The 25,826-nt window shown below is 41.6% G+C and overlaps 1 protein-coding gene and 1 pseudogene across 8 annotated transcripts in view; both read left to right on the top strand.

The window, feature by feature from the left end:
* Window positions 1-247: 247 nt before the first annotated feature.
* Window positions 248-794, top strand: LOC133235530 (large ribosomal subunit protein uL23-like; annotated as a pseudogene).
* A 2,885-nt stretch (window positions 795-3,679) lies between these two features.
* TMCC1 (transmembrane and coiled-coil domain family 1) overlaps window positions 3,680-25,826 on the top strand; it is a 156,626-nt gene continuing 134,479 nt past the window's right edge. For 3 of the 8 annotated variants that reach the window (XM_061397126.1, XM_061397133.1, XM_061397134.1), the window contains exons 1-3: window positions 3,680-3,769; window positions 9,006-9,129; window positions 13,971-14,219. The gene's annotated coding sequence lies outside the window, so the exon portion shown is untranslated. Of the gene's footprint in view, window positions 3,770-9,005; window positions 9,130-13,967; window positions 14,220-25,826 lie in introns of all 8 variants that reach the window. The other 5 variants (XM_061397128.1, XM_061397131.1, XM_061397129.1 and 2 more) reach the window with 5 other exon arrangements.

The following is a 25,826-nucleotide window of genomic DNA, read 5'->3' on the forward strand; positions in this document are numbered from 1 at the left end:
CAGTTTCAGATGTACAAGCCAGTATCAGGCTGTATATTGTCACCCTGCTTCCTTAACTTATATGCAGAGAACAAAATGCAAAATGCTGGACTGGATGAATCAAGATTGTCGGGAGAAACACTAACAACCTCATATATGCAGAATGATACCACTCTAATAGCACAAAGTGAAGAGGAACTAAAGAGCCTCTTGATGAGGGTGAAGGACGACAGTGTAAAAAACAGGCTTAAAATTCAGTATTAAAAAAACTATGGCTTTTCATGAAGATGGCGCCGAAGGCGAAGAAGGAAGCCCCTGCTCCTCCTAAAGCTGAAGCCAAAGCAAAGGCTTTGAAGGCCAAGAAAGCAGTGTTGAAAGGTGTCCACAGCCACAAAAAAAGAAGATCCGGACGTCGCCCACCTTCCAGCGGCCCAAAACACTGCGGCTCAGGAGGCAGCCCAAATATCCTCGGAAGAGCGCCCCTAGGAGAAACAAACTTGACCACTATGCCATCATCAAATTCCCCCTCACCACCGAGTCAGCCATGAAGAAAATAGAAGACAACAACACACTGGTATTCATTGTGGACGTCAAGGCCAACAAGCACCAAATTAAACAGGCTGTGAAGAAGCTCTATGACATTGACGTGGCTAAGGTCAATACTCTGATCAGGCCTGATGGAGAGAAGAAGGCATATGTTCGACTGGCTCCTGACTATGATGCTTTGGATGTTGCCAACAAAATTGGCATCATCTAAACTGAGTCCAGCTGGCTAATTCCAAATATAAAAGTTTTCACTATTAAAAAAAAAAAACAAAACTATGATCATGGTATCCAGTCCCATCATTTCATAGCAAATAGAAGGGGAAAAGGTGGAAGCAGTGACAGATTTCCTGTTCTTGGCCTCTAAAATCACTGGGGATGGTGACTGCAGCCATGAAATTAGAAGATGACTGCATTTGGAAGGAAAACTATGACAAACCTAGACAGCATATTAAAAAGCAAAGACATCACTTTGCCAACAAAAGTCCAAAATTTTAACTTTTGTTCTTTGAAAGATACCGTGAAGAAAATGAAAAGGCAAGCCATAGATGGGAAGGAGGTATTTGGAATACAGTATATTTGACAAAAGACTTGAATGCAGAATATATAAAGAACTCTTATAAATGAATAAGATGAACAACCTGAAAAAACTACGGGCAAGAGGTTTTACCAAACACTTCACCAAAGAAGATACAAAAATGGCCAATAGCAACAAAGCAGTGCTCAGTATCTTTAGTCATCCAGAGATCTGCAAACTAAAACCACAATAAGATGGCTCTGCACTCTCATTACAGTAGCTGAAATTATAAAAACTGATGACCCAGCAACCACATTCCTTCACATCTCCTTAACTATACTTAAGCTCCGAATAAAGATAATAACAAAGTCATACTTCCACCTAATATGATACGACTCACCTGCATACAACCAAAACACCACAACACTTTCCGCAAAAGAGGAAGCAGACTTTCTGAGTGATACTCCCTTTCTGCTTTTGACATCCTGTAACTTAATGCTGTGATATAAACCTAAGTAAATTATTACTGCATCTCCATTGTGTGTTGTTGCTGTTCAGTCGATAAGTCCTGTCTGACTCTTAAGCGATCCCATGGACTGCAGCCCGCCAGGCTCCTCTGTCCATGGGATTTCCCAGGCAGGAGTACTGAAGTGGATTGCCATGTCCTTCTCCAGGGGATCTTCCCTACCCAAGGATAGAACCTGCACTCCTGCACTGGCAAGTGGATTCTTTGCCACTGAGCCACCAGATCATTACTATTCAAAATGTGTCCCTTGGACCAGCAACATCAGCATCACATAGGAGCTTGTTAAAAATGTAGGATCTCAGCTCTACTCCAGATCACCTTAGTCTAAGTCTTCATTTTAACGTAACCTCCAAGCAATTTGTATGCATATCACGGTTTGAAAGGCACCAGGCTAGAAAATGCATGTAATTTGGAGAATTACCATAAACATGAATTGTAACAACTATTAAAAATTTACAATTGAAATTGACTAATGAATATTAGCAGTAATATCAATGGGAAATGAATGCAGAAGAACTAAAAACCTTAAGTTGTTCAACAAAATCTAGCATAACTTCCATTGAAGTATTGTAATATCTTTGCAGCAATACTTTATCATATTTCCAAATAGCCTTGTGTTAGTATGTATTTAACTTTGCTACGTATGGGTAACCAGTAAAGAACATAGCTTCACAAAATTAAAATTTAATGAAAACTATTCAAGGTCAAGAGTGATCAAAAAAGACTGTCACATTCGGTGACCATGACGTATTAGAGCATGTAAGGATAGAAACTTCCATGTTGTTGTTCAATCACGACATGTGTCCGACTCTTTGTGTCCCCATGGACTGCAGCATGCCAGGCCTCCTTGTCCCTGGCTGTTTCCCAGAGATTGCCCAAGTTCATGTCCATTGCATTGGTGATGCCATCCAACCATCTCATCCTCTGTCGTCCCCTTCTCCTCCTGCCCTCAATCTTTCCCAGCCTCGGGGACTTTTCCAATGAATCAGCTCTTCACATCAGGGGATCAAAGTATTGGAGCTTCAGCTTCAGCATCTGGTTGACTGGTTTGATCTTGCCATCCAAGGGATTCTCAAGAGTCTTCTCCAACACCACAGTTCAAACGTGTCAGGTCTTCAGCACCCTGCCTTCTTTACGGTCCAACTCTCACATCTGTACATGACCACTGGAAAGCTTTGACCATATGGACTTTTCCACCACATCAAGCTCTGGTCCCCTGGAGATAAAGTTAAGTCTTTCCAAGTCAGCATTCAGATTCCAGCCTGGAAATCATTGGCTGAATCCATCTCCGTCCTTCCTTCCCCTAACACAGGATCTCTTAACACCACGCACCTCTCAGAAGACATTTTTACTATGCATGAATTTAAATTTTGTGTGAGTCTCCCTTTAAAGTTTGCCTTCTCCACCAGTTCTAACGTCAAGACTCTGTTCCCACGTAGGACTTCCAGTAACTCATATGAGGCCCAGCACCCGTAAGGAGCTTCAATGTGTAAGTGATGAAGGAATAAATGAGTTAGGAACATGGAATAACAAAGGGACAGGTTGATGGCTGCGAAATACTAACATGCCCTTTTGCCAGCAGCGATCGAAACCCTGCTGGATCCGGGGAGGAGAGAAGGCCTTCGACTAAAGGTAGGCATTAACAGGTGAGGGACCCGGAGCGACTGCCAAAAATTCGCTCAAATCTTCGCTCTCAGAAAGCCGGGCCAGGTAGGAGGAATTCGGTTCCCGGAGCCGTGGTGGTGAAGAGCGCACCTGGATCGGCCCGCTGGCCACCTGCCGCCGAGGAGCCCGCTGCCCAGCGACCGCGTGGGTGGGCGGGGCCATGCCTTCCGGGGGCCGTCCCCGCCCACTCCTGTGGCGTGCGCGCGCCCGCCGCCATCCCGCGCGTGCGCCGCCGGCCGGGGGCGGAGGTTGTGGGTGGCTGCGGCCGGCGGGGCGCGCGCGCGCGCGCTCTCGCCTCCTAGGGCCGGTTCGCGCTCCCGCGCTGGGACTCTGGCGGCGATAGCGGCGGCTGAGGGGGCCGCTGAGGCAGAGGTGGCTGAGGCCGCGGCGGCTGAGGCGGCGCGGGGGGAGGGCCGGGAGGGGGGGAGGTCGGGGTGGGGGGGATGGATCGGGCGCGGCGGCCGCAGCGGCAGGAGCCGGCGCTTGAGCGCGAGCGACGGCGCTGGAGGAGACGCCGGCTGCTCCTCCCCTCCCCGCCGGTAAGTGAGTGCTCCCGCCCCAGACGCTGGAGGCGGCCGGGGCCCCCTCTCGCCGCCCCTCCGCCCCGGGGCGGGGAGAATGGTGAGGTGGTGAGCGTGGCCGGGCGGCGCCGCCGACGCGGCCCGGGGCCTCCGGCTCGCGGCCTGGCGCGGCTCGGACCCTCGGTCGCCCCCGAGCGGGGCCGGAAGCCCCGGGGCCTAGGGCTCGACCCCCAGCATCCTGCCGGGCCTCTCTCCTCTCCCGGCGCGTTCCGCTGTCATTTTGACCCTGGAGGTTTCTTCTTCCCCAACCCTCTTGTCTCGCCCCCTTCCCCGCACCCCCTCCAGGGCCGCGGGGACCGAGGGGAGCGTGAGGATGTGGGCCCAGGGCCGAGGGACTGTTTGTCAGGGGGTCCTACGAACCGTCGTCGTTTGCCCTGGCGTCCCCAGAAGTTGGCCACTAGGACTCAGCCATTGCCACCTGAAACCAGTTTTTAGCACCTTTTGTTTTGATTTTTGAACTTGTCGTTTGGAGGGAGGAGGGAGCCGGCAGTTCTGGGAACGTGGAGAATAATAGGTGGTGCGCGGTAGGATGGGAGTCTGGGTTGGCTGGGCCCTAAGGTGTCTTTTATTAACCCTTGTAGGAAAGGAAAAGGGGCTCAGTGAATTGTTCCTTCCGTGAAGGGCCAGAGATCCGTTTGTAAGTTGCAGACTCCACAGCTTTTTCAGCTCAAGCAAAGGTGCATGTAGTGTTTGTCCAGGGGTTCTTGTGGATCATCCCTAACATTGATCGTGAACATCTCCCCAGGTGAATCTGCAGCAGCTTCTTGAAGCACCCCACTTGAGCTACTGGTTAATTTCCTCCCTCTTGTTGGGCGACAGCTTACACATTAGTCTTGGAAGATCTTAGCCAATGCTTTTGCAGGCTGCCTTTTCATCTTCACTTGTCATAGAGGAAGGGAAGATGAACACACACATGTCCTAATCCAAAATGGTTGCTTTAAGTCTGACATACTTATCAGAGGTACTTGTACCACAAGCATCTCTATGAAAGGTCTGAATTCCTAAATTATTAAAAAGCAGGTAGCTGCTTTAAAACAAAGCAAAACTTTGATTTGTTTAAGCCTTCTGATCAAATGTATCTTACATTTGGGAGGTATTGACTTAAACCAGATCCTTGTCTTTGAAGTACAAGTGTATAGAAATTGTTACAAACCCTAGAAGGAAAGAACCTTATGGAAATGTTAAGGACAAGATTCCTCCAGGAGGTAGATAATATTTTTTTCCCCCACTTGTAGATTAGAGGAGTGCGGCTCCGATAATGAGTAGGTGGTAGTTTTACTAGTGTCATGTAACAAATGATGCTTATAGGTGGGATTTTAATGCGACAATTCCTTGTCCTCTACCGACAGAGTTGGCTTGTATTTTTTTGAAATCACACACCCACTCTCTGGCTAGTATAGAAAGATTAAAAAGCTGCTTCTGGTCTGTGGGCGGTAACCTTTTCATTTCTGAGGAGTTTTCAGCTGCTTGCAGAATAGATTGCTGATCAGCAGCATAGGGAGGAATCAAATATTAAAAATTCATTAGCACGTGATCTAGATCTGTTAAAATTATGAGCACTTATTAAGATTTAGCATGGTGTGGGTGCTTTGTAGCATCTTAAGGTAAACAGAAGTACAGTCAGCTGACAGTGTTCTGACACCTTACAGTAGATGAGAAAATCTTGTATGAACACAGAAAACCCTGTACAATTTGGTGAAGAAACCCAATGACCTGCAGTAATTGATGACTACCATTACTTTAAACTCTTTGCTCATCTCTACTAGAATATTTCCTCTCTTCTGATGCTCAGTAATGTCCAACTCTTTGTAACCCCATGGCCTGCAGCACACCAGGCTTCCCTGTCCATCACCAATTCCTGGAGCTTGCTCAAACTCTTGTCCATCAAGTCAGTGATGCCACCCAACCATCTCATCCTCTGTCGTCCCCTTCTCCTCCTGCCTTCAATCTTTCCCAGCATCAGGGTCTTTTCTAATGAGTCGGCTCTTCGCATCAAGTGGCCAAGAGTGTTGGAGCTTCAGCTTCAGCATCAGTTCTTCCAATGAATATTCAGGGTTGATTTCCTTTAGGATGGACTGGTTTGATCTCCTTGTTGTTCAGCGGACTCTCAAGAGTCTTACCCAACACCACAGTTTGAAAGTGTCAGTTCTTTGGTGCTCAGCCTTCTTTATGGCCCAGCCCTCACATCCGTACATGACTATGACGGCTGAAGGCTTAAGTTTGAACTCTTCAGAGTGCCATTTATGGATCACTTATTAATTTATTGGGAAGCCGCCCTGGCTCAGCGGTAAAGAATCCATCTGCAGCGCTGGAGACACAGAAGACAGTTTGATCCCTGGTTGAGGAGATCCCCTGGAGGAGGAAACGGCAACTCACTCCAGTATTCTTGCCTGGAGAATCCCATAGACAGAACAGCCTGGTGAGCTACAGAAGAGTTGGTTACGACTGAGTGATTGAACACACATACACACACACACTTGTTAATTTATTATTCAAGTATTTATTTGAATAGCTTAATTAATCAAGCGCTTAATTTGTTCCAGGATTGTTTCTAGGTAGGTACTGGGCTACAGTGTGGGGGAAGGTCTGCCTTCATTAAAATTGATTTTGTGTATGTGAGAATGAGGATAGCAAATAAGCAAATAGAGGTAATACTACAAATCAGTGATTAGCAAACTTTCTGAAAGGACCAGAAACGAAATATTTTAGGCTTTACGCGCCATGCAGTCTCTGTTGCAGCTACTCAGCTTTCTTGTTTAAGTACAAACGCAGCCAGAGACAGTACACTACAGAAACAAGTGTGTCCATGTTCTAATTAAACTTTGGACGCGGAAATTTTAATTTCATTCAGTTTTCCCGTATCATAAAATAATTGAATTCTACTTTTTGATTTTTTTTTCCCTTCACCTATTGAAAAGGTAAAAACCATTCTTAGTTCATAGGCCATATAAAAACATGGGAGAAAAAGTTTGCTGACTCCTAAATAGTGTGAACCATGAAGAAAACAAAACAAGTCGATCTGATGATAAGCCAGTGCCTGGCGGTGTTGGTGGGGGAGGCATCACTGAGAAGATGTTTGAGCTGTGGCCTGTCATTGAGATGGAAGAGCTTCCTTGGCAGATGAAATAGCAAGGACCAACACTTGCAGGGAGAAGTGAGCTTCTGGCATTTTGGCTCAGCGGTAAAGAATCCACCTGCTAATGCAGGAGACTCAAGAGATACAGGTTCGATCCCTGGGTCATGAATATCGCCTGGAGCAGGAAATGGCAACCCACTCCAGTATTCTTGCCTGGAAAAATCCCATGGACAGGGGAGCCTGGCAGGCTGCAATCCATGGGGTCAGAAAAGAGTTGGACATGACTGAGCACGCACGCACTGCTGTGGTCCCCAGCATTGACTTCACGTACTGTGTCATTCTTGCCCTGATGTCTTTTTTTCATTTTGTCCTTCTCAACTAGTTTGCGCTCCTGACAGGTTTTTACAGTCTACACGTTATAGAATTGAAGACCTGGAAGAGATCTTAGCTTCTTACCCAATTGCTCTCTTCTCAGATATTCTCAGTGATTTTTCAGCCTCTGTTTGAACTCCTCTGATGACTGAAAATTCATTCCTGTGAGGTAGCCCAAGCCGTTTTTTGACTGCTCTGATTGTTGTCAGAATACCCTTCACGTTGTGGTGGGACTCAGCCTCTCCGCCTCCTTTCCCTAAGGCTGCCTTCCCGTGCCCACAGAGGAAGCCTGCAGTGGGGGCTGCACCTCGTCTCCAGGATTCGGTTCTGAAGTCAGTGCTTGAGACAAACATTACATAAGATGAAGACTGTACTTGAAAATTCCTTAAATTATTTCAAAAGCATAGTGTGCATGTTTGTGCATATATAATTGTGTTTAATTCTTAAGCCTTTTTCAGACTGGGAGCCACTAAGCTTGACTGAAGGAAGGAACAAGAGGAAAAAAAAATATTACATCTATATGTAGGCCTTCAGAAAATTTTTTGCCTTTTAAGAACTATCACATCCTTATCAGACAGTGAATTTTAATGTGTTCCTGCTTTGCTGCGAGATTAATTTTATTGTATTTATGCATCGTGCCTTTTAACGTATAAATTTAAGCCTCTTAAATGGATAAATGCAAAACATTAATAAATGTTTACAGATATGTTGTGCATATTAAATGAGATGTAAGTGGTCAATACATGTTTGCAGGATTTGAATCTAAATTTTGGCTTCATTGGGCTCACATGCACACTGTCCTTTGAAAAGTTGTAGAGAAGAACTTGGCCACCTGCTTCCTGTCTTTCCAAACTGGCATTTCCTGTTGTGGCTCTGCAGAGCAGCTGTCACTCCCCGTGTCCTTGAGTGTTGGTCACATTTTCCCAGAGGTCAGCTTGTAAGTTAAATGGGCATATGACATAACCCTATTAGTTCTGCCACGTGACCTTAGGGCTAAATCCTCTCATTTCTTTTTGTGTTGTGTAGTTGCTAGGTCATGTCTGACTCTAGGTCATGTGCGACCCCATGGACTGTAGCCTGCCAGGCTCCTCTGTCCATGGGATTTTCCAGGCAAGAGTACTTGAGTGGGTTGCCATTTCCTTCTCCAGGGAATTGAATCTGTGTCTCCTGTGTTGGCAGGTGAATTCTTTACCACTGAGCCACTTGGGAAGCCCTTCATTTCTTTTAGTTTTTCCTTATTCACCCTTCTGGTTCTTATAAGTGCCCTGGTCATTGTTCTTTTTTGCTTTGGGACCCTGAAGTCTGTTTTAAGGTGCAAACTCAGGTTTTACCTCCTTGATGAAGTCTTCCCTTATAATTCTAGAGCTACATTCCTAAATATTGATACTTTTATCTGTATTTCTCAATATTATTTTTATATTTTATACTTCTTTCATGAGCATATATCTTACCTCACAATGAGACGGTAAGCTTCTTGAGAGCCAAGAGCATATAAAATGTTTACAACTTTCTAAAAATAAAAACTTTAAAAGTCAACATTTTATTTAGAACTGTTAGATGTAGTGAATTATTGGGAAGATGGTAGAGAGTTACTGTCCCACACCCAGCTTCCCCTATTATTAACATCTTGGATTAGTGTGTTATGTTTGCCACTATTAATGAATCAGTATGGGTACATTGTTACTGAGTCTATACTTTATTCGGAGTTCCGCAGCGTTTTCCTTCATGTCCTTTTTTGTTTTCCAGGATCCCATTCAGGATGGCGCGTTACGTTCAATAGTCATGTCTCCTTGGCCCCTCTTGATCGAGGCAGTATGTCAGACTTCCCTTGTTTTTAATGGCCTTGGCAATTTTGAAGATAACTGATCAGGTATTTTCATAGAATATCCTTCAAGCAGACATCTGTCTGATGTTTTTCTAATAGTAGATTAATGTAATACGATTTTGGAAGGAAGACCACAGAGGTAAAGCGCCCCTCTCATTGCACTTCAAGAGGACATACTACTGATGTGACTCTATCAGTGATGTTGTTAACCTCGATCACTTAACTGGTGCTAGTGTCTGTTTTCTCCGCTGTAAAGCTACCCTTTTTTTTTCTCACTTTCTGTATTATGCTCTGGAAGAGGGTCACTAGGTGTAGCCCACACTTAATGAGTGATGAGTTATGCTCTACCTCCTTTGAAGTGGAGTACCTACATAAATTACATTGCTCAAATTATTCAGCTCTGGCCATTTGTAGCTCTTTTAGTTGGCTTTCTGTATCCCTTTCCTTTGACGTACTCCCTTGGCTATGCGTGTGTGTGAATGCTTTCTTTCTGGCAACATAAAATGCTTCAGGTTCATCTTTTATGGGATGCCTCAGTTGTATGGTCATCCTTCTAGGACACTGTAGTTTATTGTGGGGAAATTGGTTAGAAACCAAGGTCTGAGTGCCGGGTGTGCTGGTTGCTGTCAGAGTGTTGTTGCTTCTCCACACTCTGAGTGAGAGAGCAAGGACATGAGTGTATATGTTAAGCTGTGTATATACACATATCTTTAAATATTTCTGTGTGTAACTATTTGTCCTTAACCTCAACATGAATTTACACTGCCTTAAAGTTCTAGGGGTTTAAGGAGAGGGAGGAGGGAGGGGGGTTCAGAATGGGGGACACATGTTCACCCACGGCTGATTCATGTCAATGTATGGCAAAAACCCGTACAATGTTGTAAAGTAATCAGCCTCCAATTAAAATAAATTGATTAATTAAAAAAAAAAAAAGAGGCCATGGCAAACCAGGAGGAGAGAAATACACAGAAAGGGTTGATCATGCTCCATTGGCCATGGAAAAATATTTGAATTTCACTATAAAAGGAATGGAAAGCCATTAAGTGTTTTTTAATTAAAAAAACAAGTTTTATGGGTTTTGACAAATGTTTGATGTCTTTTATTCACCATTACACTGTCATATAGAGTAGTTTCACTGCTCTAAAAAACTTGAGCCTCACCTATTTGACTTCTGCCTCACCAGACCCTGACACTCACTCATCTGTTTACTGTCTCTGTTCTTTTCTAGAATGTCGGTATATTGAATTTTTAAACAGTAGTTTTGAGAGATTTTTATGAACACAGCATTTTGTTAAGTAGTGGGAGCTCAGTTCAGTTTAGTTGCTCAGTTGTGTCCGACTCTTTGAGACCCCATGGACTGCAGCCTGCCAGGCCTTCCCTGTCCATCAGCAGCTCCCGGAGCTTGCTCAAACACTCGTCCCAAGCATCAGCCTTCCAACCATCTCATCCTCTGTCACCCCTTTCTCCTCTCACCTTCAGTCTTTCCCAGCAACAAGGTCTTTTCCAATGAGTTCTTCACATCAGCTTGCCAAAGTATTGGAATTTCAGCTTCAGCATTAGTCCTTCCAATGAGTATTCAGGACTTACGTCCTTTAGGATTGACTGGTTTGATCTCCTTTCAGTCCAAGGGACTCTCAAGAGTCTTCTCCAGCACCACAGTTGAAAAGCATCAGTTCTTCGGTGCTCAGCATGCTTTAAAGTCCAACTCTGCCATCCATACAGACTTCTGGAAAAACCATAGCTTTGACTGTACAGACCTTTGTTGGCAAAGTAATAGCTCTGCTTTTTGATAGCTTTTCTTCCAAGGAGCAAGCATCTTTTAATTTCATGGCTGCAGTCACCATCTGCAGTGATTTTGGAGCCCAGGAAAATCAAGTCTCTCACTGTTTCCATAGTTTTCCCATCTATTTGCCATGAAGTGATGGGACCAGATGCCCTGATCTTTTTTTTTTCTGAATGTTGAGTTTTAAGCCAACTTTTTCACTCTTGTCTTTCACTTTCATCAAGAGGCTCTTTAGTTCTTCTTCACTTTCTGCCTTAAGGGTGGTGTCATCTGTGTATCTGAGGTTATTTCTCTCAGCAATCTTGATTCCACCTTGTGCTTCCTCCAGCCTGGCATTTCACATGATGTACTCTGCATATAAGTTAAATAATCAGGGTGACAATATACAGCTCTGATGTACTCGTTTCCCAGTTTGGAACCAGTCTGTTGTTCCATGGTCAGTTCTAACTGTTGCTTCTTGACCTGCATACAGATTTCTCGGGAGGCAGGTCAGGTGGTATAGGTACTAAATAACTAACAATTAGAAGCATACTTCTTTTTTTCTATTGAGTAAAATTCACATAACCTAAAATTCATCATTTTCACCACTTAAAATGTGTGGCTCAGAGACTGTTAGCTCATTCACAAAGCTGTGCGCCACTGGCACCACTGCTGTCCGGTTCCAGAGCATTTCCATCACTGCAGAATGAAACCTCGTGTCCAGTAAGCAGTTCCTTTCCTCATCCTCTGGCAATCACTGGTCTGATTTATGTCCCTGTGGATTTGCCTATTCTGTACATTTCATTTATGAAATCATAAAATACATGGCCTTTTGTTTCTGGCTTCATTTACTTAATGTTTTTAAGGTTGATCCATGTTGTAGCATGTTTCAGTATTTCTGTCTTTCTTGTAGCTGAGTAATAATTCATTGAATGAATATACCACATCTTGTTGAATCATTCGTCAGTGATGGACATTGGTGGTGTTTTCACTTTTTGACTATTATGAATCATGCTGCCATGAACATTCATGTATAAGTTTTTGTTTGAACATATGTTTTAAAATCTCTTAGGTTTATAACCAATATATTTCTTTTGATAAACTTTACTTTTATAATAAGAGGCAGGTTACCTGATGGCTTACTTGTGGTAAAGTGCTGAAAGAATGATACTTTTCTCTTGGCATGATATTCATCATTGAATACTGAAATCCCTTAATTATTCTGTTGTCTTTGCACAGAACAGAAAGTTGGTCCTGATAGGGTGACAGTAGTAGCTTTCCCTTCGAATTCTGTTAAGAGGAATTTCCTGAATTATGTTGTGTACCATTTAGTCTCAGAGAGTGAGATTCACTCACTGTGAAGTTTTATTATAAGATCTGCCTGTAGTCTCGAGGAATCTCCGAATGTATGAATTGTGTTTAACATTTTGTATTTAGAGGGATAGTAGGCAGGATTCCCATTCTGTAATCTGTTTGGCATCAATAATTTTACAGAGGTTTTATTCTTACTAACCACATTCCCTCTGAGGTTTGGACTGTGATAGAGTGGCATTAAATATTAGCGTTTTTTTTTTCCCTATCCCAGCACCCAACCTCGAAGCTTTGTTTTGCTCTTACTGCTTTGACAAATTAATTTTCCTCAAGAAGAGTTGGCAAATGTTTTCTTCCTCTAGAAAGTTTGGAGTAACCTGACCAATTTATTTAAAAGCTAATGTTGTTTTTCAGACTTATTGAAAGTGAGAAACATTCTTTGCTTTCTTTGTAGTGTCTAAGTGACTTTGGGGTTCCCTGGAGATGATGGGAAATAGATAAATTATGTATTAACTGCCATCATAATTTAGTCCAGGAAATTCTTTTTAGGCAGGCACTTTAAAAGAGTTTGTGTATAGAACACTGGACTAGAACCAAGAATATTTTAATTTCACATCCTTAAAAGACTCACTGCTGCTGCTGCTCAGTTGCTTCAGTCGTGTCTGACTCTGTGCGACCCCATAGATGGCAGCCCATCAGGCTTCCCCGTTCCTGGGATTCTCCAGGCAAGAACACTGGAGTGGGTTGCCATTTCCTTCTCCAATGCATGGAAGTGAAAAGTGAAAGTGAAGTCACTCAGTCATGTCCGACTCCTAGCGACCCCAGGGACTGCAGCCTACCAGGCTCCTCCGTCCATGGGATTTGCCAGGCAAGAGGACTGGATTGGGTTGCCATTGCTAGCTTGTACCTTGAGACTTCATTTTGTAAAAAAGATAATATTGACTCTCTAGTTTAAAGGAATGGGTGATGGGAAATGAGTTCTGTTAATCAAGGTTCTTTATTTTGGGAGATATGTGTGTTATATGTATCTTGTTAGTATTTTTTCTTTATTTTAATAAGTGAGTGAATCGGCTGATTATAATAAAAGCCTTTGTCCAGTACTGTATGTGTATTCTATTTACCATTTCCAGTGCTCTTCTTTTTTCTGTGTAGTTTTGGATTTCTACCTGGTATGTTTTCCTTCTGAAAGAAGGACTTCTTTTAACATTTCTTGTAGTTCAGAGTTGCTGGTGATGGATCCCTTCATGGATTTTTGTCTGTTTGAAGAAGTCTTTAATGTGCCTTGATTTATCTAGGCTGTTTTCTCTGGGTATAGAATTCCAGGTTGGCAGTCGTTTTTTTTTTAACACTTTAGAAATATTTCTTCACTTCCACATCAACTTTGCTTTCCTGCCAGACCTAAATATGTATTTTTTACATGATTATTCTATATTTCCTGTTGACATAGACATCTGCATTGGTAGTTCTACAGTATTTATAAGTACTAGAGTGCTTTGGTGTCTTTGGCAGACTAATATTATTTGCCTATGTTTAGTTGTATGATATGACCATAATCTTGAGATAGAAAACATGAAACAGGTTTTTGTATTTTCTTTACTGCTTATTTATTATTGATCAGAGAGCTGGATTGATGCTGTTATTGATAACCCCAGCCTGGACAGGCTAGGTCACTTGTATTTACCTTCATGTGATCTTCTGATATACATTTTATCAACTTGAAAAATTTTGCAGACTAACAACTGGTAATTGTTTGCTAGCCAGACACTTGCATTCAGTAGTATTTCTTTCTCTTCTTGCTCCTCTGTCCCAGCAGGTATTACTCTCTTGAGAAGACACACCGACAGTTAGCACTTTCTTCAGATTCTGACAGTTGGCGAACAGCTGCTCTTGATCATAAGACTTAGAAGACAGTCTCCATCTTCCCAGATTGGATGTCTTTTCACATGGATTTTCTGTTTCTCTGTCTTTTAAAAAAATAAATATTTGGGAACATTCTGGATTACAACTGTTCATCCTCATCTATGCAAAGGAAGGAAAGCTGTTGTGCTTGGATTTTGAGGAGGTATGTCTTTTTTTCTTCTATTGCAAAATTACATCACTTAGAGCAGTATGACATCATAACACTGCCTCTTTCCTCAGTGGAACTCAGTTCTCATTCATTCATTTACTCCATCTTCCTTACTCCTGTTCTTCCTTTAGTTGTAGCAGTCATCGTAGCTCAGTAAGTTTCTCTCCTTGATTTTTTTGGGCCACACCACACGGTATGTGGAATCTTAGCTCCCCAACCAGGGAGCGACCCCGTGCCCCCAGCATTGGAAGTGCAGAGTCTTAATCGCTGGACCACCAGGGAAGTCCGAGTAAAACTTCCTTGATGTGTAATATCACAAGCTCGTTTCTTACATCTTGGTGAATGTCACTGGGCTCTGGGTTAGTCTAATAAGTAACAGGAAGAAGCAGTTTGAATTCTTATAACTCAAGTTGAGATCATGACTTTGATGAATTGAGTTTTTGGTTTGCCTCCATTTTGCAGAGGCACTGGGTGGTTTGGGAAAGCTTACTGTCCAGCATAAGATATGGCTGTATGATTTTATAGTCTGGTTCAGTATCATTTGCAAGAAGAGATGTGATATTATAGAGTTTTGAACTAAAAATTTAGACACTTCAGTCCTAGTTTTGACATTTTTATGGCCATATTTTGAGAGTTAAAGCATGTTCATTTTCTTATCTTTAAAATGTGTTATTGTTATTTGTTTTACACAAAACTTATGGGATTGTTGAGGATCAAGTGAAAAAATTTGTGTGGAAGACTGTTTTCATCAATATAAAGGGTTGTTACTGCATCGTGGAAAGCTGTAGGCATCTCTGTTTTATTTTCACTCAGAGACTCAGTTTTTATTTCTACAAAATTTTTGGTGGTACAGCCCAGTCCTGAATCAACTTTTAAATCCCCATGCTTAACTATGGTGGAACATTAGTGTTTACAGTGCCTAATTACATGGTAGGTTCTCATTATATTTTAAAAAGCAGATCTGTGTGATGTAATGCTGAGAAAACTTCAATTTGTGTGATAAGGAAGCATTTTACAAGATCTTTTGGTAGTTTTGAAGAGAGACCTCATTTTTTATTTCATGTATTTAAAATATTTATTGAGTGCTTGCTGTATCCTTGGCACTGGGGAAGAAAACTGACAAAAGTCTCTGCTTTTATAGAGCTTATGTTGTATAATATATGGGGAGATAGAATAAACAAAATAAGTAAAAATGCAGTTTTTAACCTATGGTGACCAGTTCTGATGAGAAACGTAAAAGTGGGAAAGGGGAATAGGGCTCACTGAGGGGAGGAATATATTTAGTGCTCACAGACAGCCTTAAAGAGAAGGTGACATTTGAGTCAAGTCTTGAAAGAGATGACGGAGAAATGCAGAAATATGAGAAGAGCATGCCAGGCATAGCAGATGGCAAGTGCAAAGGTCCTGAGACACAAACGTGTATGAGGAATGGCAGGGGTTGGGAAGGGTGGGTTTTATGGTGCCTTATGGAAGTACTTCGCAGCTGAACGGCAAATGGAAGTACTTTGCAGACTTCGATGTGCGCGTGAATGACTTAGGGTATTCCTGTTAAATGATCTGGCCCCAGATGGTTTGTTTTTCACCTGACAGCCACCGTGATCTGAAGTAGCTGTGTGAAGTGGCTGTGGAAAGTGGCTAACGTCGATGAGCGTTATAGATGTACAGTGTCAGGTTAAAAGAAGCACTGGTCCTTTGTTCGTCTACTGTCAGATTATGTCTTAGGGATTGTGTCCTCTTAGGGACTGTATACTTCGGTGGGACAGTGTTAATCTAAATTGTCCAGATTAAAGTGACCAGAATACTGAGAGCTCTAGCCATCTTTATCTAGTGAAGAAGAGTAGCAGAATCAGGTGCTCTTTTGCTGTGGAAGCTAATACTTGGAAACTCAACTACCTAGATATATTTGGAAGAGCTTTAAGCAACAGGAGCAGGCTTCTCATCTGTATTACAGCAGAGGGCGACAGCAGGTGGAGATTACATTAGTGGATGTGAATTTTATCCCACCCTGGGGAAGACCTTTCACACATAGGATCTGTCCAACAGTGGAGCAGGTGAATTGTGAGGTCCCTGTCATTAGAGATACTCAGATATAGGCTGGATGCTTGTCTTCTGGAGATACTGAGAGGAACCCCTGCTAGAGTCTGGACTATGTGAGTTTTCTCATCCCTCACAGCTCCTGTGGTTTTCTAACTTCAAATGTTCTCTCTCCTTAGTGCTAATGTTGGCAATGATGAGAAAGTAATGAAAGTCTTGTTGACTTAGTTCCTTAATAATTGGGGAAGAAATAAAATGAAATGTCTGCCAACCAGCCAGAGAGTACAGATTAAAAGCAGTTTTCTTAAGTATGTAAAGTACAGAAGTAGAATACTAGATCTGTACATGAAATTTCATTTTTACTTTATAATTATTTTTTCCATAGAGCATCTCTTAAGACTAGCCTTTCATGGGCATAATTTGAGACATGTTATCCTCAAAGATTGTTAGAGAGTTTATAATGTTACACTCCATGTAAAAAGTAAAGGCTGCTATAGTGTAGAAGAAGGCAGGGATTTGTCTGTTAAAATCAGATTTTGCCCCTGTCTCTGCCACTTGCTATGTACAGTGGGAAGTTTAATGATGAGATGTAATTTTCTTTTCTGCTGTTGGCAGTGTTTACCTTTCAGAATTGTATATAGACTGGAAATAATTTATTCTCTAAGTTTAAAGCCTGGTGCAAAGCGCATAGATGGCATAAAATTAATGCTAATTATTATTAGTAGCAACTATTCTGACAACATTGCTTAAATTGGAGGGTTTATTATTTATATGTATGCAGTAAGGTAAGCTGGGAGTCTCTGTCAACAAACCCATTTGCATCTTCAAGCTTTACAAATGCAGACCAGGAGTTAACTACTTTTGTGTGGGTTTTTCCACACCACAGTTGTCTATTTCCATACCAACTGAGTGTCCAACAATTCAATTCAATTCTTAACACTGTCTCCCTGGAGCTAGTGTCAGATCTATAAGTTCAGTTTCATAAGACCCCCAGGGTAGACACCAGTTGTAAGTCCTGGGTCACCTGTTACCCTCTCTGACTTTGCTACAAATTCTGTGGTTTCCATGACCCCCTTCTCAGGTTCAGTAATTCACTGGGTTGACTCACAAAACTCAGAAAAAAACACATTGCTTACATTTACAGATTTGTCAAGAAGGATACAGCTCAGAAACAGCTAACTGTAAGAGATGCATGGGTGGGTGTAGGGCGCCTCCCTGCCCTCTGCCCGTGCACCACCCTCTGGTTCCTTGTGCTCACCCATCCGGAAGCTCCTGGAACCCCTTTGTTGAGGGAGTTTGTGGAGTTTCCATCACCCTGGGAATGATTGGTTGAATCACTGACATGGGTGGCTAACTCTGTCCAGTCTGTCTCCCTTCCCCAGATTGGGGGCAGAACCTGAAAGTTGCAAACCTCTAATCACAGGGATAGTTCCTCTCGCAACTACCTCCCATCTGGATGCTATCTAGGGCCCCCCACCGCCACCCCGCAAGAGTCATCTTGTTAGCATAAACTCAGGTATGGTTGAAAGGGGCTTGTTTTGAATAACAAAAGACACTGCTCTAACTCAGGAAATTCAAAGGGTTTTGGGAGCTGTGTGTCAGGAACTGGAGGTAAAGACCAAATATATATTTCTTACGATATCATAGTTATTGTTGTTGTTCATTCGCTAAGTTGTGTCCAACTCTTTGCAACCCATAGACTGTAGCACACCAGGCTTCCTGTCCTTCACTATCTCCCTGAGTTTGCTCAAACTCATGTCCATTGAGTCAGTGATGCCATCCAACCATGTCATTCATAGTATGATTACATAAAACTAGATTTTGCTTTTAGAGTAGAGGGCTGAGTTTCAGAACATCAGTAGTGAGTTCCCTCTAGGTCACTGATTTGTTTCTTTATTGGGCTGTGATGCCACCATTTTGATTCTTGGTAATGTAAATAGCATTTGAGATTCTTAGATGAAAGGTACCATTGAAAACAGCTAGATGTCATTTTCCTCAGGGATCATTATCAGATTCCAGTATCAGTTCTTTTTCTGCATAGACTTTTGTCCTCAGATGACTGTACTCTAATTCCGTGACAGAGCTCGTTCTTAGTGTAATGTGACAAAAAGAAATAATTTTTCCAACAGTAATAAGGCTTGTTGTTCTTAGACCTGTTGGGTCATAAAATTTGGGTAGACATGTCTTTCGGTAGTTTTAATCTTTTTAACAGTAAACCACATGTGAATTTTCATAGGAAGGAAGGAAGGGTAAATTGTTTGGAATTTCAAATTCATTTCTACTTAAAATTTTTTTTCCGTACCTCTGTCTGCTAATTTTAATATGCTTGTTAAAGATGTGGTCACTGCCTTGTCCTAATACAAAAATTTCTTTACAGAGAATGTAAGCTTTAAATAGGGCTTCTTTGATGCAGAGATGGTAAAGAATCCCCATGCAATGAAGGAGACCCAGGTTTAATCCCTGGGTCAGGAAGATCCCCCGGAGACAAGAATGGCTACCCACTCCAATATTCTTGCCTAGGGAATTCCACGGACAGAGGAGCCCGACGGCCTACAGTCAATGATTGCAAAGAATCGGAATTGAGTGAGAGACTAAGCACACAAGCCTTACATGTTTGAACCTCTACAGGAAGTATCTGGGTGTACAGCAGTGAGCACTGGTCTAAGAGTGCCCAGCTGAGTTCTCAGCACATATTCAGTTCAGTTGCTCAGTTGTGTCCGACTCTTTGCGACCCCATCAATCGCAGCATACCGGGTCTCCATGTCCATCACCAACTCGTGGAGTTCACTCAAACTCGTGTCCATCGAGTCGGTGATGTCATCCAGCCATCTCATCTTCTGTCATCCCCTTCACCTCCTGCCCCAATCCCTCCCAACATCAGGTCTTTTCCAGTGAGTCAACTCTTTGCATGAGGTGGCCAAAGTATTGGAGTTTGAGCTTTAGCATCAGTCCTTCCAGTGAACACCCAGGACTGATCTCCTTTAGGATGGACTGGTTGGATCTCCTTGCAGTCCAAGGGACTCTCAAGAGAGTCTTCTCCAGCACCACAGTTCAAAAGCACCAATTCTTCGTCGCTCAGCTATCTTCACAGTCCAACTCTCACATCCATACATGACCACTGGAAAAACCATAGCCTTGACTAGATGGACCTTTGTTGGCAAAGTAATGTCTCTGCTTTTTAACATGCTATCTACATTGGACATAACTTTCCTTCCAAGGAGTATGCGTTTTTTAATTTCATGGCTGCAGTCACCATCTGCAGTGATTTTAGAGCCCAAAAAAATAGTCAGCCACTGTTTCCACTGTTTCCCCGTCTATTTCCCATGAAGTGATGGGACCGGATGCCATGATCTTAGTTTTCTGAATGTTGAGCTTTAAGCCAACTTTTTCACTCTCCTCTTTCACGTTCATCAAGAGGGTTTTTAGTTCCTCTTCAGTTTCTGCCATAAGGGTGGTGTCATCTGCATATCTGAGGTTATCGATATTTCTCCCGGCAATCTTGATTCCAGCTTGTGCTTCTTACAGCCCAGCGTTTCTCATGATGTACTTTGCATATAAGTTAAATAAGCAGGGTGACGATATACAGCCTTGACGTCCTCCTTTTTCCTATTTGGAACCAGTCTGTTGTTCCATGCAGCACATATTAGGCACTCAGTAAATATCTGTTCTCTTCTAGGGGTTAGAAAGTCAGTTCTAGCCTTTGCTGCCAGCTACCTATGTAAACTGACTAGAATCTCTGTGTGTGGTAAGTCTCTCAGTCGTGTTTGACTCTTTGCGACCCCGTGGACTGTAGTCTACCGGGCTCCTCTGTCCTGTGGGCTAATAAAGGTTTACTAATAAAAACCATGCAGCCATGAAATTAAAAGACACTTGCTCCTTGGAATAAAAGTTATGACCAACCTAGATAGCATATTAAGCAGCAGAGATGTTACTTTACAACAAAGGTCCATCTAGTCAAGGCTGTGGTTTTTTCCAGAAGTCATGTATATGAGAGTTGGACCATAAAGAAAGCTGAGTGCCAAAGAATTGATGCTTTTGAACTGTGGTGTTGGAGAAGACTCTTGTGAGTCCCTTGGACAGCAAGGAGTTCCAACCAGTCCATCCTAAAGGAAATCAGTCCTGAATATTCACTGGAAAGGCTGATGCTGAAGCTGAAACTCCAATACTTTGACCACCTGATAGGAAGAACTGACTCATTGGAAAAGACCCTGATGCTGGGAAAGAATTGAAGGCAGGAGGAGAAGGGAACGACAGAGGATGAGATGGTTGAATGGCATCACCGACATGATGGACATGAGTTTGAGTAAGCTCCGGAGTTGGTGATGGACAGGGAACCATGGTGTGCTGCAGTCTATGGGGTCGCAAAGAGTCGGACACGACTAAGCGACTGAACTGAACTGAATAAATGAATCAGATGCACTTTCCTAAGATCAGAGGATTTCCCAACTACTCACCCAAATGTTGAAAATGTTAGTCATTCAGTAGTGTCCGAGTCTTTGCTACCCCAGGGACTGTAGCCTGCCAGGCTCTTCTGTCCATGGCGTTTCCCAGGTGAGAATAGTGGAATGGGTAACCTTTCCCTCCTCCAGGGGATCTTCCCAACCCAGGGAGCAAACCCAGGTCTCCCATATTGCAGGCAGATTCTTTACAGTCTAAGCCACCAGGGAAGCCCAATCTCATGTCTTATCTTTTAAAATCGTTAGAATCCTGGCCCTGATTCTGTGACTCAGTTTATTCTTAGCTTTATTTTTAAAAATTTAGTTTCCCTTGGCCTTCAAGTCAGTTTCTTGAAAGCAGGCACAGAGTCACCAGATAGACTGAATTGGAAAGTACCGTGAATAACCCATTCTCTGTGGCTTCGGTTCTTTCCTTGGCCACATGTTCTTCCTTCAGTTGAGTTACCTTAGATTTTCTCTTCATTTTTAGTTGGGACTGGCTGTTTATTAACAAGAAGATTTCTTAGCACCAGTCCAAACAGGGTGGAATGGGAGCCTCATAAAATGACGATCATTTTCCCAGTCATGTAGATCCCTAAATGGTGCCATGTGCAGTATAGTCTGGGTTCTTGGGAATACTGTTTAAGCTTTTTTGTTGTTGTTGTTCCAATGTTTTCTTAAGATAGGTTTAGAAAAATTTGACCAGTTGACCAAAGTTTTAAAAAAATGTCATATATGTTTTTCCCATGTTTACATATGTCATATTTCAGACAATGAATGTAAACACATTATGATTGTCAATTTCAATCTGATTTTATTTAGAGTTTGTTTAATTTCTTTTAGTACCTAGAGAATTTACATTACTCTTTCACGTATTCTGAAATAAGAATTGCCTTTTCTCTTCTAGCTTGCAGAATTAACTTTCTTTTACCGTGTTTTAGTAACTAAACTTTTCTTTTTCGTGGTCCTAAAATGAGATGACAGACTTGGCCATTTAAAAAGTAAACTAGAGAGGAGAGGGAAGAAAGGAATAGGTGAGGGAGATTAAGAGGTACAAACTTCTAGTTGCAAAACAAAATGTGTCATGGGTGTGAAATGTAAAATTGGGGGAGTATAGTTAATAACTTTGTAATATCATCTATGGTGATGTATTGTAACTAGATTTATTATGGTGATCAGTTTAAAATGGACTATAGAAATACTGAATCACTGTGTTGTATAACAGGAAATAACGTATCGTTGGTTATACTTCAGAAACACAAACTCATAGCAAAGATGAGGTTTGTTACTAGAGGTGAGGGGGATGGATGGAGGCGAGGGGGCAGTTGAATAAAGGCGGTCAAAAGGTACTAGCTTCCACTTTTAGATAAGTACTAGAAATGGCACCCCACTCCAGTGTTCTTGCCTGGAGAACCCCAGGGACGGGGGAGCCTGGTGGGCTGCCATCTATGGGGTCGTCGCACAGAGTCGGACACGACTGAAGCGACTTAGCAGCAGCAGCAGCAGGGATGTAATGTACAACATGATAAATATAATTAACACTGCTTTATATCACATATGAAAGTTGTTGAGATGGTAAATCCTAAGAGTTTTCATCCCACGAAAAAAATATTTTTCTCCTAGTGTTTTAATTTTGTTACCTATATGAGACGATGGATTTTTATTAAACTTACTATGATAATCATTTCATGATGTATATAAATCCAATTATGATGTATATTATGCATTCTTCAAGTCCATGAACATGGTATATCTTCCCATCTGTTTGTGTTGTCTTCAGTTTCTTTTGTCAGTGTCTTACCGTTCTGAGTTTTTAGGACTTCCTGTGTATAGTATCATGTTGTCTGCAAACAGTGACAGTTTTTCTTCTTCCTTTCCAGTTCAGATTAATCTGAAATTCCATCCCACATGGATGATTACCATTATAATTTTGTAAACATTCTTCTATACATGTCTCTTTACAAGTATATACACATATAGATGTGTATATATGAAGTAATTTTACATAAATAGGACAGTATTATAATGCTGTTTTTCTTTTGCCTCAGGCATAGGTTTTGGAGATTTTTGTGTCAGTAAGAGACCAGTGTTAAAGATGGTATATTTCTTTTTGGACTGTGTTTCATGGCTTATCTTATCTCTGAGTGTTCACTTACCAAGTAATATTTTGATATTTATTCAATTTACCAAGGAGACTGCTGAGAAAAGAAGGTACTGACTGACTGATAGTTATAATTCTGATTATAAATTAAAATATTAGTGCTATGGGACAGATAAGTATGAGGCTTTACATAATATGAACAACTTTTTTTCCAGAGTATAATTATCACTTTAGATAAGGTGGATCCAGCTTTTGTGTGGACAGAGATAATAGGTGTGGTGTGATGAATAGAAGGCTAAATTCAACTTTGACTATTCCACCTGTTAGCTCTGAGATATTAGGCAAGTCTCTTAATCCTTTTTGAACTTTGGTGATGCAGACAGTAAAGAATCTGCCTGAAATGCAGGAGACCTGGGTTTGATCCCTGGTTGGGATGATCCCCTGGGGAAGGGAATGGCTACCCACTCCAGTATGCTTGCCTGGAGAATTCCGTGGGTCACAAAGAGTCAGACACGACTTAGCGACTGACACTTAACCATTTTAGTATTTAGTTGCTTTGTTCATTAACTGAATAATTGACTTCTCAGATCTAGTCCAACTCTAAAACTTTATGACCATAAAATAAGAGCCATCTTTTACCTTGGTTCATTGAGGTGTAACCTTTATACTTCTATCTGTCTTACTCAAGACATGTAAATGGCCCAAAATGAAGGCCAGGGAGTATAGTCCTGAGACCCTTAGAAAAACCACAGAATGAAGCAAGAGGTAGCACTGTGTTAGTTTTTAGAGGAGGTGTGAACCTGTGAACTTCTTTTGCATTCTTTGCAATTATTTCACAACCAGTTCTAGATAGAAATATTTTTCTTATTTGTGAATAAGAATATGGCATTGAGGATGTAGAGGCTGTTGATTTGGTCGCTCAATTTTCTAGCCTTATTCCGAGTGACTTGCCGGAATTGGTTATGTCCTCTTTGTTTTCCTGACTTTTTTTTTTTTTTTTTAAAGTCTTAGATTATATATTTTATTATTCTAAGTCTAGGAAAGCTTAATAAATACTTTTAAGTGAGTTTTTGTAAAAATTAAGTTTCTTTGAATCTTTTAAATTACATTTATAAATTTTTTTTTTTTTTTTAGTCTATGAGCCCTACACTTATTTTTTATATTTATTTATTTATTTATTTATTTTTAACTGACTTTTTTTTTTTATTCTCAGTAGAAAGATCTTGAGATTCAAACTCAATTGTCTGTGACACACATTGGTTAGATCAGTGATAGAAGAGAGTTGGAAGACCTGTTTTTCTTCTTCATTTTGACAGAAGAAAATAAAGTGAATTGCTTTACTTCTCCATGCTTGATTCTTTTTACTAAAAGAAAACAAAATCTGACTCTTCTTACCTCCCATATCTTGGAATAATGAAGTCATTCTTTGGAATCTTTTAAAAAATGTCATGTAAAAAATTTGAGGTATAATTTCTAGTAAACGCACAAATCTAAGATGTATGCATAGATTACTGAATTTTTATATGTGTATGTTGCTGTATATGTAATCACCAGTCAGTTCAGTTAGTTCAGTCGCTCAACCATGTCTGACTCTTTGCAACCCCATGGACTGCAGCACTCCAGGCTTCTCTGTCCATCACCAGTCAGATCAAGACTTAGAACATTTTCCTGTCTGTAGGATTCCTTCATGCCCCTTTCCAGTCACTCTGTGCCCTGCTTAGAGCATGCTTTGTGTAGAGCACACTTTGAGTGCTCTATTATTCATCTTAAGAAGCGATTGAAAACAAATCTTGACATCGTTTATGTTTGATCAGTAATCTGAATCTTGAACCCTGTAATAAAGTGTGATCTGTAGATAGTAAGGTCTTTAGCCTTTTAGATAAGGCATAATTGTGTTAAAGTGCTTTCCTGTGTGTATGTGTGCTTAGTTACTCAGTTGTGTCCAACTTTGCACCCCACGGACTGTAGCCTGCCAGGCTCTTCTGTCCATGGATTCTCTAGGCAAGAAAACGAGTGGGTTGCCATTCCCTGCTCCAGGGGATCTTCCCAACCCAGGGATGAAACCCAGGTCTCCTGCGTTGCAGGCAAATTTTTTACCACTCAAGCCACCAGGGAAGCCCACAGAGGGAGTAATTTTACATTGATAGAGGTAGTGTTGTGCATTTTCTTCTTTTCTTCTCTGTGTAGACTTTTTCCTGAAAATTTTTGGGTTGTCTGAAAGTAAATTTATTTGGAACGTTGTAGGTAAGTGGGAAAAGGAAAGCTGGGTTTGGCTAAGTGAACGATGAAGTTGTTCCAGTTCTGTGAGTTCTGTTCTTCTAGCTGTTTCGTTTTGTAACCCTGCAAACAAGGCCTAACCTCATTTTTTACATCTCATATTTATTCAGTGTGGTTTTGTCTGAGGCACTGTGTGTGTCTTTCTAAACTGCTGCGGTGCAGCTTTAGCTTACCTCATGCTTCCACTATATGTATTACGTGATTTTGTCTACTAATTTGCGTATTTGTATCTTTCATTTTAGAAGTTGTAGATTTATGGAAAAGTTAAGCAAAGATAATATATAAAGTCTGTCACGCTCCTATTTTCCCTGTTGGTAACATCCTGTTAGTTTTATGGAGATAAATTTGATGTATTTTAAAATTTGCCCATTTGAAGTGTACATTTCCATTTGAAGTGTACATATACATTTTAGTATATTCACAGAGGTGTACAACCATCACCACAATCTAATTCCAGAATACTTGCATCATCCCCCAAAGAAATTCTGTACCCCATTATCAATCCCATTTCTGCCCTCCCCTTAGCCCTTGTCCTAGGTAACCACTAATCTGTTTCCTATCTCTGTGGGTTGTCTCTTCTGGACATCATATCGTATAAAATGAACTTTTATACTGTGTGGTCTTCTGTGGCTGGTTTCTTTCATGTAGCATGTTTTCAGAGTTTATTCATTCTGTAGCACGTGTCCATTCTTTTTCCTATTGCCAAATAACAGTTCTGTTGGATGGCTGTGCCACATTTTTTCATTTTGTAGT

The sequence above is a fragment of the Bos javanicus genome, chromosome 22 (assembly GCF_032452875.1).
Source record: "Bos javanicus breed banteng chromosome 22, ARS-OSU_banteng_1.0, whole genome shotgun sequence".
In the NCBI taxonomy this organism is placed as follows: Eukaryota; Metazoa; Chordata; class Mammalia; order Artiodactyla; family Bovidae; genus Bos; species Bos javanicus.